This window comes from Pleurodeles waltl, chromosome 2_1 (genome assembly GCF_031143425.1).
Source record: "Pleurodeles waltl isolate 20211129_DDA chromosome 2_1, aPleWal1.hap1.20221129, whole genome shotgun sequence".
In the NCBI taxonomy this organism is placed as follows: domain Eukaryota; kingdom Metazoa; phylum Chordata; class Amphibia; order Caudata; family Salamandridae; genus Pleurodeles; species Pleurodeles waltl.
Window position 1 is genome coordinate 18,402,695 of NC_090438.1, and position 15,034 is coordinate 18,417,728.

The following is a 15,034-nucleotide window of genomic DNA, read 5'->3' on the forward strand; positions in this document are numbered from 1 at the left end:
ATAGGCAAAGGGGCAGTACTCCTCTTCCAGCTCCTCAGCTCTTCTCCTTGCCAGAGGTTCCTCTTGGTTCCAGAAGTAATCTGAAAATCTGGGGTTTCGGGTCAACTACTTATACCCATTACTGCCTTTAAAGTAGGCAAACTTCAAAGGAAAGTCTCTGTTGTTTTCAAGATCCTGCCTTGCCAGGTCTGGCTCCAGACTCACACCAAGGGGTGGAGACTGTATTGTGTGAGGGCAGGCAGTGCCCGTTCAGGTGTAAGTGACCACTCCTCCCTCTGGCCCACCAGGATATGCAGGATATACCCCAGCTCCCTTTGTGTCACTGGCTAATGGAGATTCACATACAGCCCAACTGTCAGTCTGACCCAGACAAGAAATACACAAGAAGGCAGAGTCACAAACCGTTTAAGCAAGAAAATGCCCACTTTCTAAAAGTGCCATTTTCAAACTGACATTTTAAAAAACAACTTTACCAAATGATGTATTTTTAAATTATGAGTTCAGAGACCCCAAACTCATGATCTCTATCTGCTCCCAAGGGGAAACTGCACTTAAAAGATATTTAAAGGCAGCACCCATGTTAACTTATGAGAGAGATAGGCCTTGCAACAGTGAAAAACAAATTGTGCAGTATCTCACTGTTAGCACATGTAAAACACATCAGCACATATTCCACGTTGGACATACACTGCATCCTGCCCACGGGGCTACCTAGGGCCTACCGTAGGGGTGCCTTACATGTATAAAAAGGGAAGATTTGGGCCTGGCAAGTGGGTACAATTGCCAGGTCGAATTGGCAGGCTAAAACTGTACATACAGATATTGCAGTGGCAGGCCTGAGCCACGCTTACAGGGATACTCATGTGGGTGGCACAATCTGTGCTGCAGGCCCACTAGCAGCATTTGTTTTACAGGTCCAGGGCACCTCTAGTACATTGTACTCGGGGCTTACTAGTAAATCAGATATGCCGATAATGTATACAATGTATACAGAAAGCATATGCACTTTAGCACTGGCTAGCAGTGGTAAATTGCCCAGAGTTCTAAACCCAACAAAAACTGGGCAGAAAAATTAGGAGGAAGGAGGCAAAAAGTTTGTGGATGACCCTGCAATAAGGGCCAAGTCTAACAATTCTGAAGCCAGAACTACCAGTGTGACTCCAACAACTATTCTGCTGGCCTTCTGAGCTATGCCTCAGGGATAAAAGGTTCCACAACATCCTGCACTAGCACCTGGGTCCAACTGAAGTGAGTTCCCGACCCCCACAAGTGGTGCTCCTCAGGTCCTGCACCCTTGGTGTGACTCAGAGAGCTTTTGAGGTTTTGGCGACTGCAAACAGGCCCATTCGCACCAAGACCTTGCCGCTTGCACCATGAATCCTCGCAAAACACTGTCAGCCAAACGTTTTACACTGTAGCAGCGACAGCACATGGAGGCCGCCAACACGAAGCTCCAACAATGCTCACCCACTTTAACTCTGTCTGTGGCCTTCTGCAACATTCTCCGTGGTCCTTGCAGCCCCCTCAAATGTGATCAGGAATTTTGGCACAAACTTTGAGAAGGTAACCTTCCGGAGGCCTAACCTGGTGATGAATCCAACCTACGTTCCAACGCAGATGGCTTAAAAGTGTGATTTTGACCCAGTCCAGCGTGAACAGATATTCCTAGTTGGAACATTGTGGTTTTTGGCGATTGTGAGAAAGTGCCTCTTTTGATATGGTTAGCCCCCCACTTTTTGCCTGTAGCATGATGAGGTTTCAAAGTAAGTGTCATGGGCCCCTGTTAAACAAATTCCCAGGGCCATATCTCTTTCCTAAAACTGTGGTGATGAATTGGCACAATTGGCAATACCTTAAGATACCGCTATATGTCCCTAGCAAATTGTACTTTTCCCGAACTTCGGGAGTGCGGGGACACCATTTTATGCGTGTACTGGACATAGGTCACTACCCATGTCCAGCTACATAATGGTAACTCTGAACATAGGCATGTTAGGTATTAAACAAGTTGGAATCATACCCCAAGGCTTTTGCAAGCATTGGTTGCATGATTCCATGCACTCTGGGGGCTCCTTAGAGGACCCCCAGTATTGCCATTTCTGAGGTTTTCCAGGCAGCCCCAGCTGCTGCCACATCACAGGCAGGTTTCTGCCCTCCTCTTGTTTGAAAAGCTTGAGCCAAGGAAGGCAGAACAAAGGATTTCCTGTGGGAGAGGGGTGTTTCACCCTCTCCCTTTGGAAATAGGTGTTACAGGATTGGGAGGGGTAGTCTCCCCAAGCCACTAGAAATGCTTGGAAGGGCACATTTGGTGCCCTCCTTGCATAAATCCATCTACACTGGTTCAGGGACCCCCGTCCCTGCTCTGGGGCAAAACTGGACAAAGGAAAGGGGAGTGACCACTTCCCTGTCCATCACCACCCCAGGGGTAGTGCTCAGATCTCCTCCAGAGGTTCCCTTGGTTTTGCCATCTTGAATTCAAGGTTGGCATGGAACTCTGGGTGCACCTGAGTGGCCAATGCCAGCAGGTGACGTCAGAGCCCTCCCCTGATAGATGCTTATCTGGTAAGCTGCCCAATCCCCCTTTCAAGGCTATTTAGGGTCTCTACTGTGGGTGGTTCCTCAGATTCAGATTGCAAGACTCCAGCAGGAATCGTCTGCATCCTCCACTTTGACTTCTCACTGAAGCAACTGCATCTGGACCCTCCAGGAACTCTACAAGCTTCAACAAAGAAGCTAGACGCCTTCTGCAACATTATGGCCCTCATTACAACATTGGCGGTAAAAGCCGCTTACCGCCGTGCAGAAGACCGCCAACACATCGCCGCGGACGCGGTATACCGCCACTTCCATTATGACCCACAGCTCAGAATCCGCCAAAATTCAGACACCCACACAAGTCCGCCACACCAAAGGCCAGTGATAAACTGGTGAAAACAAAACCGACACCGTCACGCCAACAGAAATACGCCCACAATATCATGACACAGGAATCTACGCGGCGGTCTTTCAACCGCGGTATTCCATTGGTGGTACACACCGCCGCGCTCAAAATACACACACATTTACAAAACACAGCCACATTGGACAAATCGAAATACACACACCTGATACACATACACACACCACTACCACACACCCAATACAATATATAACACACACCCACATCACCCACAAACCCTTACGACCACAAGTACTGAGAGAAGGCCAGGGAGAGACACCACAACTACCAAGCATCCACAGGCACACAATACCATCACCCACACAACTTCCACGCACCTCACACAACACACCACTAACTAACACCCCACACATCACAACACACACCACCCCACACAGCACCCACACCACCCCATGGTACCGCAAAGACACCCCAGGTTCTCGGAGGAGGAGCTCAGGGTCATGGTGGAGGAAATAGTCCAGGTAGAGCCACAGCTATTCGGAGCACAGGTGCAGCAGACCTCCATTGCAAGGAAGATGGAGCTCTGGCGGAGAATAGTCGACAGGGTCAACGCAGTGGGACAGCACCCAAGAACTAGGGATGACATCAGGAAGCGGTGGAATGACCTACGGGGGAAGGTGCGTTCCGTGGTCTCAAGACACCAGATTGCGGTTCAGAGGACTGGCGGCGGACCCCCACCTCCTCCCCCAGAACTAACAACATGGGAGGAACAGGTCTTGGCGATTCTGCATCCTGACGGCCTCGCAGGAGTAGATGGAGGAATGGACTCTGGTAAGTCACATCTTAACTACTTCATTCCACCCACCCCACCTGCATGCCATCACATACCCCCACCCTCACCCTCACCCCATCACTCCTACTCCACACAAATGTCCCACCATCACGACCCAGCCATCCCAACACCAAGCCCTGCATGCAACTACAAAGCATGGACACCCATCACCAAAGCATGGCCACTGCACATACCCACAACCCCCCCAAAACACCATCACACAAGCTCCCACACAGGAATGCAAGCACTGGGGTACACAGTCACCCACCTATTGCACACCATGCCACACACAGATGCAATAAACATCCTATTATGCCATTTCAGGACCCCTACCCAACGTCACCGGAAAGGAGGGTCAACAAATGTCCACTCCACCCACAGAAGAGGCCCACAGGGATGACAGCAGCTCTGTCCAACTTGATCAAGATGATCAGCCCGGCCCATCGGGGACCTCGGGACAGTCGGTTACCTTCACACTGCCAAACCTACCCCCCTCTGGAAACACCAGCACAGCACCCACCCAGCGGGCCCATACCTCTCTCCCCAGGACACGTCAATCAGCAGTGTGTCCACCACTACAGGGAACCCAGGCTAACCCACCACCCCAACAACAACAGGGACCTGGGGGCACTGGAAGTGGGCACACGGTCCAGGGGACGGAGGCCCAGGAACACAGGGGAAATGGGAGGGCTGCTGTGCGACAGGGGGAGGACAGGCCCAGGGAACCCACTCTCCACGAGGCCCTCTCCTCCATCATGGGAGCCTACCACCATTCCCAGGAGATGATGGCAACGGTACTGGCCAAGTTTCAGGAGACCCAGCGGCTGCAGGAGGAACAGCATTTGGCCTTCAGGGAGGAAGTCAGAGCCATCAACTCCACCCTGGGCACCATTGTAGGGGTGCTGAACGAAGTAGTCACCACCATGAGGGAGAGTGTGGCACCACAAAGGGCCCCTGACACTAGCATGGACGATGAACTGCCCACCACCTCCGCCGCCGCTAGTGGACAGGAGGCCCCGCCACAGGACCACCACACCAGCACACCACCCCCTGCAGATGGAGAACCACCCCGCAAACGGTCCCTGAGATCCAGGACAAAGACAGAGAACAATGCCAAGACCCCCGCCAAGAAATGAGACCACCCTGAATGTCATCCTTCTGTCCCACTTCATCACTCTGTCCATCCCCAAACTGCCCCAGCTCCACTTCCTATGCCCCTTTGGGCAATGCACCTGTGAGACCAATAGACTGAACTCTGCCATGGACATTCCTCCACCATCACCCCTCACCATTTTACAACCCCCTCCAATATTTAGCACTTCAATAAACACCCTTAAAGCACAAATCAACCAGGAGTCTGTCTGTGATTACGAAATACTGTATTAGTAATGACATTGGCAAAATGTTTTTTCAATTGTAATGTCAACATACCTATGTCACACAGCTCTAGCCCATGAAGAAACAAAGCAGATGGCACACTGTGGGACACATATATGTGAAATCGTAAGGGAAATTGACAGCTCAGTTACCGTACACTGGGTGAAAAGGACAGACAGTAGAGAGGTCGTAGTGTTAAAGTACATGTAGTAGGCAGGTTTGTATTCTAACCTGTGTCTCACTTGAAATATTGCCGGATCACAGAGTTCCTGTTCTCCATGTCCTCTTCTTCTGCTTCCTCGTCTTCACTCTCCACAGGCTCCACAGCTGCAACAACACCACCATCTGGACCATCCTCCTGCAGAAAAGGCACCTGACGTCGCAAAGCCAAGTTGTGAAGCATACAGCAGGCCACGATGATCTGGCACACCTTCTTTGGTGAGTAGAATAGGGATCCACTTGTCATATGGAGGCAGCGGAACCTGGCCTTCAGGAGGCCGAAGGTCCGCTCAATAATCCGCCGAGTTCGCCCATGGGCCTCATTGTAGCGTTCCTCTGCCCTTGTCCTGGGATTCCTCACTGGGGTCAGTATCCATGACAGGTTGGGGTAACCAGAGTCACCTATTAGCCACACATGGTGCCGCTGGAGTTGACTCAGCACATAAGGGATGCTGCTATTCCGCAGGATGTAGGCATCATGCACTGAGCCAGGGAACTTGGCATTAACATGGGAGATGTACTGGTCTGCCAAACACACCATCTGCACATTCATCGAATGATAACTCTTCCGGTTTCTGTACACCTGTTCACTCCTATGGGGGGGTACCAAGGCCACATGTGTCCCATCAATGCCACCTTGATGTTGGGGATATATCCCAGGGCATAGAAGTCTCCTTTCACTGTAGGCAAATCCTCCACCTGAGGGAAAACGATGTAGCTCCGCATGTGTTTCAGCAGGCAGACGTGGAAAACATAGGATGGGACATCCCTGATGATATGGCCACTGTTGTTTGAAATGACCCACTTGCAAGGAAATGGAGTACTGACAGCACCTGCACTAGAGGGGGGATTCCAGTGGGATGGCGGATAGCTGACATCAGGTCTGGCTCCAACTGGGCACACAGTTCCTGGATAGTGGCACGGTCAAGCCTGTAGGTCATGATGACATGTCTTTCCTCCATTGTCAACAGGTCCACCAGCGGTCTGTACACAGGAGGATGCCGCCATCTCCTCACATGTCCCAGCCGACGGTGCCTATGGAGGACAACAGCGAGCACAGAGTCAAACAACTCAGAGGTACGTACCCACAGCTTACACAGACCACGAATCATAACCCAGATAATGGCCTGTATGAGTGTTGAGCCAAGGCCTAGGTATGTGTGACGCAGTAAAATTGTAAGCCATGTGGGCCCCTGAAATGGCGGCTGCCTGACCTGTAAAGTGTGACAATGGGATGTGAGGTAACTGCGCTGGCGTTGTACACCGTCGAGGTAGGCGGTCGAAGACCGCGGCGCAATGCTGCATTGGTTAACATTGGACCCTACGGGTCTCAGGAGCCAATTACGATGTACGCCGGCGGTGGCGGTACTCACCGCCGCGGACATGACCACCATTTTCTATCTGTTTAATCACTCGATACCTGATCTTCAACAGGAGAGGACCTACACTGCAAGTGCTGCTGTGACCTCGGTCTGGAAGAGACAATGGCTCGTGCTTCTGGGGAAAGGGCCCCTGCCTTCACATCGGAGGAGTTGGGGAAACTCGTGGATGGGGTCCTCCCCCAGTACACGCTACTCTACGGTCCTCCAGACAAACAGGTAAGTACACTGGGAGCATGCTGTATGGGCTATGCCTGTGTGGAGTGGGGTGGATGAAAGATGGGGGGGGGGAGATTGAGGCGTGCATGAAATGACGATGAGTGCATGTGCATCATGGCAGGGGTAGGGATGGGGGCCAAGGACTGTGACGGTGCATTTGGTAATAACTTTTCTGTTCCCCCTGTACAATTCATGTAGGTCAGCGCCCACCAGAAAAAGGATATTTGGCGTGCCATCACCAAGGACGTCCGGATCCTGGGGGTCTACCACAGACGGAGGACCCACTGCCGTAAAAGATGGGAGGACATTCGCCGCTGGAGCAAGAAGACAGCGGAGGCCCAGCTGGGGATGGCCTCCCAACGTGGGAGGGGTGCCCGTCGCACCATGACCCCCCTGATGTTCCGGATCCTGGCGGTGGCGTACCCGGAGTTGGATGGGTGCTTGAGGGCATCACAACAGCTACAAGGGGGTGAGTACACTCTCATTCTGCTGATTTGGCGCGCAGTGGAGGTGTCTGGGTGGGGGAGGTGGGCTGTGGGTTTCCCTAGGCCAGGGCGAGTTTAGTAGGCAAGGTCCCCTTCTTCTGGCAGACCCTGTGGCATCCCACCCCACCTGTGTACTGTACCAGTTACACCAAGTCAGGCTCTTGTGTCATCCATGTGTGCTGAATTCATCCATAGCCTTGTAGGCCATTTCCCAGGGATTGAACAGTGGAGGCCAAGTGCGCGGCGTAGTGCAGGGGGCTTCTGTGTCTGTCGTGTCCGCCAACGGTAGCGGTAATGCATGCACTCAACATGTCTTTCTTCTGTCGCCCCCCCCTTTTTGTGTGCTCCCTGTTCTTGTGTGCATTAGCATGAGCAGGCGGAGGAGCAGTGGCACCGGAGCAGGAGGGAGCTGCATCCCATATGGCCCTGGAGGGCGAGACAACCGACTCAGAGTTCACCAGTGGGACGGAGGGCGAGGGGAGCTCCACGGCGGACACAGGAGCTGACACCAGCGATTCGGACATGTCCTCTGATGGGAGCTCCCTTGTGGTGGTGGCAACATCTGTGCCCCCCGCATCTACAGGTACAGCCGCCACCCCCCCTGCCAGCACCGCCCTCCCAGCAGCCCCTCAGCCTTTGCCCCGTGCCCGCTCACCCAGGAGGGTGGGCATCACCTTAGCCCCAGGCACCTCAGGCCCTGCCCCAGTCACCCCTGCTGCCCTCAGTGAGGAGGCCATTGACCTCCTCAGGTCCCTCACTGTTGGGCAGTCTACCATTTTGAATGCCATCCAGGGTGTAGAAAGGCAGTTGCAACAGACAAATGCATTCCTGGAGGGCATTCAATCTTATCAGGTGGCCCTTTAGCGAGCTTTTCAGACTCTGGCCTCAGCACTGATGGCAGCCATTGTCCCTGTGTCTAGCCTCCCCCCTCCAACTTCCTCCACCCAGACCCAATCCCCTGTACCTCAGCCTATCCCAAGCACACCTTCTGACCAGCATGCACACACGTCAACACACAAGGGGAGCTCAGGCAAACATAAGCACCACACATCCCCAGGCACTCACGCAAGCATCAGACACATGCAGACACACCAACATCCACTGCCTCCACTGTGTCCCCCTCCTCCTCGTCTCCCTCCTCTCTCCCAGTCTCATCTCCACTCCTACCTGCATGCACTACATCTACAGCCACTACCTCCATCACCAGCACACACACCACCACAGCCCGCTCACGTGCAGTCACCACCCCCACTGCCATTCACACGTCCCCTGTGTCCTCTCCCAGTGTGTCTGTGACGCCACCTCCCAAGATACACAAACGCAGGCACACACCCACCCAACAGCCATCCACCTCACGACAGCCTCCAGCGCATGCACCTTCACCCACTGTCACTATACGAACACCTCCTACAACCACAACCTCTTCCTCCACTCCCAAACCCCCTCCAGCTACCCGTCCCACTGCTCCCAAAAAACTTTTCCTGTCCAAACTTGACCTCTTTCCCACACCTCCCCCACCCCGTCCGTCTCCTAGGGCCCGTCTCTCCAGGTCCCTACCTAGCACCTCAGCCACAACATCTCCGGGACCAGTGGTGCCTGTAGTCACCAGTATCTGGAGTGCACCGGCCACCAGGGCAGCCAGTGTGGCACAGAGCCACAGCACGGACAGTCCCCCACCTGTGAAGCATCAGAAGTTGGCCAGTGGCCGGTGGGAGAGGGGGAAGACTCCAGCCACCAAAGCCGCTCCTAGGGATACAGGTGGGAGTGTGGAGTCAGCTGCAACAGCTTCCAAGGTGGGGAAGGGCCACAGGAAACTCAGCAGGGCTGCGAAGGGCAGCACGGCGGAGAAGACCGCCATTATCCCTGCTGCCCAGGAGTCCACCGCCAGCACCTGCCCTGCTGCCCAGGAGGCCACCGCCAGCACCTGCCCTGCTGCCCAGGATGCCACCGCCAGCACCTGCCCTCCTGCCCAGGAGGCCACCACCAGCACCTGCCCTGCTGCCCAGGAGGCCACCTCCAGCACCTGCCCTGCTGCCCAGGAGGCCACCGCCAGCACCTGCCCTGCTGCCCAGGAGGCCACCACCAGCACCTGCCCCGCTGGGCCTGACAGGACTGCCAGCAGCAGCCCTGCTGGGCCAGACAGGACCGCCAGCACCAGCCCCGCTGGGCCTGAGAGGACCGCCAGCAGCAGCCCCGCTGGGCCAGACAGGACCGCCAGCACCAGCCCCGCTGGGCCAGACAGGACCGCCAGCACCAGCCCCGCTGGGCCTGAGAGGACTGCCTGCACCAGCCCCAGCCCCGCTGGGCCAGACAGGACCGCCAGCACCAGCCCCGCTGGGCCTGAGAGGACTGCCAGCACCAGCCCCACTGGGCCTGAGAGGACCGCCAGCAGCTGAGTCACAGACAAAGGACCCCGCAGCCACAAGAAGCACCGCTGAACAGGGCACCGCCACAGCAAACACCGCTGAACAGGGCACCGCCACAAGAAGCACCACTGACCAAGGCACCGCCACAGCAAACACCACTGAACAGGGCACCGCCACAAGAAGCACAGCTGAACAGGGCACCGCCACAGCAAAGAAGGGCACTGACGCTACTGAGTCCGTCACAAGCAGAATTCAGCACTCTGGGCACAAGAGCCCCTCCAGAACCAGTGGAGTATCACATCCACTACCTCTGTCCTTGGCAGGATGAAGCACTCTGGGCACCAGTCACCCTCCAGAACCAGTGGAGTATCACATCCACTACCTCTGTCCTTGGCAGGATGAAGCACTCTGGGCACCAATCACCCTCCAGAACCAGTGGAGTATCACATCCACTACCTCTGTCCTTGGCAGGATGAAGCACTCTGAGCACCAAGCCCCCTCCAGAACCAGTGGAGATTGACATCCACGTGAGAGACTGTGGCTTTGCACTCCCCAGGATTGACCAGTGGGCAGACCACCCACTGTAGAGACTTGTGAGGCTGTGGCTTTGCACTCCCCAGGATTGACAAGTGGGCAAACCACCCACTGTAGAGACTTGAGAGACTGTGGCTTTGCACTCCCCAGGATTGACCAGTGGGCAACCCACCCACTGTAGGGACTTGAGAGTCTGTGGCTTTGCACTCCCCAGGATTGAACAGTGGGCAAACCACCCACTGTAGGGACTTGAGAGACTGTGGCTTTGCACTCCCCAGGATTGACCAGTGGGCAACCCACCCACTGTAGGGACTTGAGAGTCTGTGGCTTTGCACTCCCCAGGATTGACCAGTTGGCAATCCACCCACTGTAGAGACTTGAGAGACTGTGGTTTTGCACTCCCCAGGATTGACCAGTGGGCAACCCACCCACTGTAGAGACTTGAGAGACTGTGGCTTTGCACTCCCCAGGATTGACCAGTGGGCAAACCACCCACTTGTGAGACTTGAGAGTCTGTGACTTTGCACTCCCCAGGATTGACCAGTGGGCATGTGGCCCCCTCGTGGATTTGGCGTCGTGCACTCAACCGGCTGAGGTGCCCCCCCTTTCCCTCCCCCTGAGGTGCCTGTTTTCTTGCTCTCTGATGCCCCTGCAGTGTTCTCTCCGTGATGGTTGGGATCTTGTGTGGGCCTCGCCCATACCGTGTTGGCCCAGTGGTCCACGGACTTTAAGGGTGGAATACCCTGGACTGATGATCTTGATGTATATTTGTAAATAGTGTATGTACATAATTTGACTACTGATTTTTAATATATTGCAATCGTTCATCTCATTTGCTTTTGTCTTTGCATTCTTCTGGGGTGTTGGGGGGTGTAACTGTAATGTATCATGATGTATTAGTGTGTGTGTTGTAGTGGGTGAGGGTGGGGGTGTTGCGTGTTGCATGTGTGTGTTCCTGTTTTTTCCCTCCCCCCTCCCCTGTATCGTAGGTGCAGTACCCACCGTGGTCTTCTGCGCCGGCGTTCGTGCTCCTGGTAGAGGAGCAAGAAGATGAGGGCTGGCAGGATCTGGAGTTCGGGGTCCATGGTGTCCTGGTTCCTCGTGGGGTGTGTAGAGGTGAGCGTTTTCCCTTCAAAGTCCTGTTTCCGCCGTGTTTTTGTCCGTGGTGCTACCGCCCCGGAAAAGGTGGCGGATTGGCCTGTTGTGATACTGTGGGCGGTACTTTGTCTCCCGCCTGTCTGTTGGCGGTGACCGCCGCACTGTTTGTTTGTACAGCCGTGGCGGTCGGAGTGTTAAAGTGGCTGTCTGTGTTGGCGGTTTCCGCCAAGGTCGTGATTCAATTTATTTTTACCGCCGGCCTGTTGGCATTCGTACCGCCGCTTTAACACCGACCGCCAGGGTTGTAATGAGGGCCTATATCTCTAGATCCTGCCAGCAACTGTTTCCCGGTCGTGCATCCTCTGAAGACAGCCCGTCTTCAGCCTGCCTCAGAAGAGCGAAGGAATCTCCAGGCACCAACTTCAATGACAACCGGCTGCGTGGATTCCCTCTTCTGCTGAGCTGCGTGGATCCTGCATTACAGGCGGTAGACTGAAATGGTCCTGACGGTCCTCTCTTCCAACTGTCCAACTTTGGTGATGGTAAGACCTTGCATCCCCACGAGAGACATTATTCCCATGCATCACATGTTTTGCAGCTGCCAAGGCTTGTTGGCATCCTTCCTCCAAGTCCTTCGTGCATCTTGTAACTCAGGCCCCTAGCACTCTATCCTGTGACGCACATCTTCCTGAGTGGTTGTCCGCCGACGTGGGAGCCTTTGTCGTAGTGCTGCATGGGCCTCTTCTGCAACTTTCCTGTCCCCATGCTGTGGGACTCCTGTGTGTGCGGCCTGGTCTTCTGTGGGCTCCCTGAATTGCTGAGGGCCCCCTCTTCACCCCCCCCTCCTGGGTAGAGTCCACCTGGTCCTTCCTCATCCCGGGCAGTGCCTTTTTCTGCTAACCGTGAGCTTTGTTGGCAGACTCCGACGACACAAACCTAAATGCAATCCTCCATCCGGCGTGGGACATCACTTACACCCTCCAGAAACCCGACTTCATCTTCTTGGATGCAGTGCTGACTTTTCTTCTTCACTGGTGGTTCTTCTTTTGTACCTTCATCCGGGTTAGCAGGGGCTCCTGCTCTTCCTAGACTCTACTGTGCTTCTTGGACTTGGTCCCCTTCTTCTACAGGTCTACTTGTCCAGGAATCCACTGTTGGTGTCTAGCCGTCTCTTCTGGGTTTTGCATAATTCTTCTTCTCATTTCTGTTTGTTTTCTGGGAAAGTTACTGTGATTTACTCCTGCTTTCCTGGTCACTGGGGTGGTTTCTAGTACTTACTTTTGGGGTTTTCTAGTATTCCCAGCTTCCCTCTACACACTACACTTGCAGGTGGGAGACTGACTTTCGCATTCCACTTTCTTAGTATATAGTTTGTGCTCCCCCTGGGCCCATTTATAATTATTGTGATTTTCACTAATTGCACTGTTTTCTAACTGTTTTTATGCCTATTTCTGCAACCTAATGTATATAATTTGTGTATTACTTACGTCCTAAGTGAGTATAGTCTCTGGTATTTTTGGCATTTGTGTCATCAAAATAAAGTATCTTTATTTTTGTAACACTGAGTATTTTCTTTCATGTGTGTGAGTACTGTGTGACTACAGTGGTATTCCATGAGCTGTGTATGTCTCCTAGATAAGCCTTGGCTACACACCCACAGCTACCTCTAGAGAGCCTGGCTTCTAGACACTGCCTACATTTTACTAATAAGGGATAACTGGACCTGTTATAAGGTGTAAATACCATAGGTACCCACTACACACCAGGCCAGACTCCTACAGTGTACTGGTACAATCCTAAAATACAGAATTTACATGTTTACATGGCAAACAGCCTGTGTGACTTGCACACTACATACTGCATGTAATTTAGGTAAGCCACCCCACTGGCAGGCCTTTCAGCCCTAAGGCAGGAGGCTATATACTCCATGTGTGGTCATACGTAAATGAACACTATGGTGCTCATTACCACCTTGGCGGTCGGTGGTAAAGTGGCGGTAAAACCGCCAACAGGCCGGCGGTAAAAGAAATGGAATCAAGACCGTGGTGGAAACCGCCAACATAGACAGCCACTTTAACATTTCGACCGCCACGGCGGTACAAACAAACACCGCGGCGGTAACCGCCAACAGACAGGCGGAAGACAAGGTTCTGCCCACTGTATTACAACAGTCCAATCAGCCACCTTTTCCGGGGCGGATTCACTGCGAGCAAAAACACGGCGGAAACAGGACTTGGAAGGGAAAACGCTCACCTCTACATACCCCACGAGGAATCAGGACGCCATGGAACCCGAGCTCCAGCTACTGCCAGCCTTTATCTTCCTGCTTCTCAACCAGGAACAACAAAGACGGCGGCGAAGACCACGGTGAGTACTGCACCTACGACACAGGGGAGGGGGGAGGGAAAAAAGAGTGACACACACACGCAACACTCCCACCCCCACCCTCACCCACTACAACACACACACAAGTACATGTTGATACATTACATTAACAACCCCCAACTCCCCCTGGAAGAATGCAAGGACAAAAGGAAATGAGTCGAACGTTTGTAATCTATTCAAAAACAGTAATAAAAAATATATACATTCATATACATATATTTACACTAGAAACATATATATACACCAAGACTACAAGTCCAAGGTATTCCACCATCATAGTCCGTGGACCACTGGGCCCAAAATGAGAGAACACTGCTGGGGCATCAGATAGAAATACAACAGGCACCTCAGGGGGAAGGGAAGGGGGGGCACCTCAGCCGGATGATGCACGATGCCAGATCCACGAGGGGGCTCCATGCCCATTGATGTGTCCTGGGGAGTGCAAAGCCACAGTCTCTCAAGTGGGTGGTTTGCCCACTGCTGCATCCTGGGGAGTGCAAAGCCACGGTCTCTAAAGTCACTGAAGTGGGTGGTTTGCCCACTGCTTTATCCTGGTGAGTGCAAAGCCACAGTCTCTCAAGTGGATGCCTTTCTCCCCTGGTTCTGGAGGGGGCTTTGTGCCCAGAGTGCTTCATCCTGCCAAGGACTGAGGTAGTGGATGTGAATCTCCACTGGTTCTGGAGGGGGCTTTGTGCCCAGAGTGCTTCATCCTGCTCGTGGCGGGCGCAGTAGAATCGGAATCTTTGGCGCTCACTGGCCTGCGGTGCTTGTTGCGGCGGTGTCCTGTTCAGCGGTGCTGGTGGCGGCGGTGTCCTGTTCAGCGGTGCTTGTTGCGGCGGTGTCCTGTTCAGCGGTGCTGGTGGCGGCGGTGTCCTGTTCAGTGGTGCTGGTGGCGCCGGTGTCCTGTTCAGCGGTGCTTGTGGCGGCGGTGTCCTTGGCAGCGGTGCTGGTGGCAGCGGTGTCCTTGGCAGCGGTACTTGTGGCGGTGGTGTCCTTGGCAGCGGTGATTGTGGCGGCGGTGTCCTTGGTAGCCATGCTTGTGGCAGTCTTGTCCGCCGTGCAGTTTTTCCCAGACTTGCCTGTTTTACTGTGCCCCTTCCCCACCTTGGATGGTGGCGCAGCTGTCTCCACACTCCCAACTGTACCCATGGGAGAGGCTTTGGTGGAAGATTTTTTTCCTCTCTCCCGCAGGGCACTGGCCAACTTTTTGTGCTTTTGAGGTGGGGAACTGTCCGTGCTCT